The 4,007-nt window shown below is 46.6% G+C and overlaps 1 non-coding gene across 1 annotated transcript; it reads left to right on the top strand.

Annotated features, from left to right (window-relative positions):
- Nucleotides 1-725: 725 nt before the first annotated feature.
- Nucleotides 726-799, top strand: Trnat-ugu (transfer RNA threonine (anticodon UGU)). Its single transcript has one exon. It is a non-coding gene; the product is annotated as a tRNA-Thr (tRNA).
- The last annotated feature ends 3,208 nt before the right edge of the window (nucleotides 800-4,007 follow it).

Raw genomic sequence — 4,007 nt, 5'->3', positions numbered from 1 at the left:
CCCGATGTTACCATCTGTATATTGAGCAAGCAGTAAAGGAAGCAAAAGAAAAATTCGGGGTAGGTATTAAAATCCAAGGAGAAGAAATAAAAACTTTGAGGTTCGCCGATGACATTGAAACAGCAAAGGACTTGGAAGAGCAGCTGAACGTAATGGACAGTGACTTGATAGGACGATATAAGATGAACATCAACAAAAGCAAAACGAGGGTAGTGGAAGGTAGTCGAATTAAGTCGGGTGATGCTGAGGGAATTAGATTGTTGGGAGTCTTCAGTCCAGAGACTGGTTTGATGCAGCTCTCCACACAACTCTATCGTGTGCAAGCCTCTTCATCTCTGAATAATTACTCTAAATCTGCTTACTGTATTCATTTCTTGGTCTCCCTCAACAATTTTCATCCCCCCCCCCACTTCCATCTAATATTAAATTGGTGATCCTTATATGTCTCAGGATGTATCAACCGATCCCGTCTTCCGCTCAGGCTGTGTCATAAATTTTTCTGCCAGTTCTTTTCAGTACCCCCTCATTAGTTACGCGATCTACCGATATAATCCTCAGAATTCTTCTGTAGCACAACATTTCAAAAGCCTGTATCCTCTGCACATTTACAGGAATCGGCAAAAAGCCGCGAGTAATAATGGGCAAGGGCACTATGGATACAGTGCGGGACAATAAGTTTGGAATGTGGGTCCGACGGGAGTCGTGCCAGAGATAAGTCCCCTGTGTCCTCGATGGCTCAGCTGGATAGAGCGTCTGCCATGTAAGCAGGACATCCCGGGTTCGAGTCCCGCTCGGGGCACGCATTTTCAACTGTCCTCGTTGACTAATATCAACGCCTGTATGCAGCTAGCGGTATTCCTTCCATTGTAATGATGTTTATGTTGATCTCTATTCCAATTTTCTGTACAGGTTCCGGAACTCTCGGAACCGAGGTGATGCAAAACATTTTTGATTTGTGTAGATGGGAATGAATGACGCTGACGTATCTTTACTCCCTCCCCCCCGCCCCCTCCCGTGCTTGGTGCTAGGTGTGTATTACCCACATGGTAATCGTTTCCTCGTACCAGTTGTAAGCGTATGAAGTTTTCTTGAAATGGCTTTGGTTTCCATCGCTATGATGGACCACACACACAAACAAACACACAGACACACACACACACACACACACACACACACACACACACACACACTCACTCACTCACTCACACACACACACACACACACACACACACTCACTCACACGCACACACACACACACACACACACACACACACACACACGAGCGTTCCCTTGTGTTATTTGTGTCTCTGATGATCATCTTGTTGAGAAAATTAGAAACTTTAAGACTATAAGGAGAATTAGCGAGGAACAGAGAAGGTGAAAACTGATACTGTTACTGATGATCGTGATTTATGCATTATGGCTCAAAACTACAGTGTTAGCCGGCCGCTGTGGTCTAGCGGTTCTGGCGCTGCAGTCCGGAACCGCGGGACTGCTACGGTCGCAGGTTCGAATCCAGCCTCGGGCATGGGTGTGTGTGATGTCCTTAGGTTAGTTAGGTTTAAGTAGTTCTAAGTTCTAGGGGACTTATGACCTAAGATGTTGAGTCCCATAGTGCTCAGAGCCATTTGAACCACTACAGTGTTATGTTCACTCTGCATGTCATACGTGCATTATATATCCTCTGTCATTCACTCTACGGTGGCCTGCGAAGTGATGACGTAAATGTATTACGTTAACACCCTTCGTCATGCGAGCACAACCATCGAACGACTTATTAACACGAATGGCTTGTTGACACACATGCCACGCCTAAGTGGTGGTCTGCAGACCCGCAGTCAAACATGGCGGACACAGAACAGAGTTACATTGCTAGGACTGAGGACGGCAGAACCACAAGCCGTGTTCGCGAAGTGAGTTCCCTCAGTGACTAAGAGCTGCTGGAGTCCTTGCGACGTACCGAAGCCCAGGCGGATTAACAATTAACCGCGGGGCAGAGAAGGCAGAGACCGTCGATGCCTCCCATCCCTAGCCCTGCCTCAATCCCTATCCCAAGCCCTGTGGCCCTGTGGCTTCCGCAGTGGGAGACGAAACACGCATGCGCGCCGCGCCTAATCCGCTGGATTCAATTTGCGATAATTGGGGCGTAGGAGCTCTCCGCTTAGAGAGCCCGCCGTGGGCCGCTGCTCCCTGTATAAACAGAATACATCCTGGCTTCCAACTTTCACTTCCTCATTCCTCACGCTACTCATCTCGGCGCACACCACAATTACGAAGAATATACTTTCTACTGTGATGAGCGTAAAGAGTAGAAGTGGGAATAGGGGATGGAATGGTGGAAGGAATGAAAACTGCTATTCCGCTCAGTATCTTTGTAAAAGATTTAGTTAATAACTTCTTCCAAAAAAATAGTGATATATGAAGTAGGAAGAACAATAACCAAATGTACAAAACTGCAAGTTGCCGATCACATGTAATTGCGACCAGGAAATTTCAGATAGGCGCACCTAACACTGTGCAATTAAAATTTCATTCTCGAAACATCCCCGAGGCTGTAGCGAAGCTATGTCTACAATATCCTTTCTTCCTGGAGTGCTAGACGCCCAAGGTGTGCACGAGGACTTCCGTGACGTTTGGATGGTAGAAGATAAGATACTGGCGGAAGTAGAGCTGTGATGACGAGGCGTGACGCGTGCTTGGCTGGCTCATTCGGTAAAGCACTTGCCAGCAAAATGTAAAAGATTAAACATACAGCCTCAAACCGATCTTGGAGTGCAGTACATTTTCCTAAGACTGATCGGTTTCAGCCACAAGGTTCATTAACTGCACATTAAACCTACAAGACCAGTAACGTCCTTAAATGCCCACTTACAAAATTTGTGGAGTGATGATACCACATTCTCCACTGCTATTTAGCATTTCTTCATTACACAATGTACGGCCTGCTGTATAATAACAGGCAGTAGGTCTTTACTTGAGAGATCAATAATATCATTCCTTCATAACTACGAGGGCAGTTCAATAAGTAATGCAACACATTTTTTTTCTGAAACAGGGGTTGTTTTATTCAGCATTGAAATACACCAGGTTATTCCCCAATCTTTTAGCTACACAACATTATTTTTCAACGTAATCTCCATTCAATGCTACGGCCTTACGCCACCTTGAAATGAGGGCCTGTATGCCTGCACGGTACCATTCCACTGGTCGATGTCGGAGCCAACGTCGTACTGCATCAATAACTTCTTCATCATCCGCGTAGTGCCTCCCACGGATTGTGTCCTTCATTGGGCCAAACATATGGAAATCAGACGGTGCGAGATCGGGGCTGTAGGGTGCATGAGGAAGAACAGTCCACTGAAGTTTTGTGAGATCCTCTCGGGTGCGAAGACTTGTGTGAGGTCTTGCGTTGTCATGAAGAAGAAGTTCGTTCAGATTTTTGTGCCTACGAACACGCTGAAGTCGTTTCTTCAATTTCTGAAGAGTAGCACAATACACTTCAGAGTTGATCGTTTGACCATGGGGAAGGACATCAAACAGAATAACCCCTTCAGGTCCCAGAAGACTGTAACCATGACTTTACCGGCTGAGGGTATGGCTTTAAACTTTTTCTTGGTAGGGGAGTGGGTGTGGCGCCACTCCATTGATTGCCGTTTTGTTTCAGGTTCGAAGTGATGAACCCATGTTTCATCGCCTGTAACAATCTTTGACAAGAAATTGTCACCCTCAGCCACATGACGAGCAAGCAATTCCGCACAGATGGTTCTCCTTTGCGCTTTATGGTGTTCGGTTAGACAACGAGGGACCCAGCGAGAACAAACCTTTGAATATCCCAACTGGTGAACAATTGTGACAGCACTACCAACAGAGATGTCAAGTTGAGTACTGAGTTGTTTGATGGTGATCCGTCGATCATCTCGAACGAGTGTGTTCGCACGCTCCGCCATTGCAGGAGTCACAGCTGTGCACGGCCGGCCCGCACGCGGGAGATCAGACAGTCTTGCTTG

This window comes from Schistocerca cancellata, chromosome 1 (genome assembly GCF_023864275.1).
Source record: "Schistocerca cancellata isolate TAMUIC-IGC-003103 chromosome 1, iqSchCanc2.1, whole genome shotgun sequence".
NCBI lineage: Eukaryota > Metazoa > Arthropoda > Insecta > Orthoptera > Acrididae > Schistocerca > Schistocerca cancellata.
Note: the sequence above shows the minus strand (reverse complement) of the source record. Positions and strands in the feature narration are given on the sequence as shown.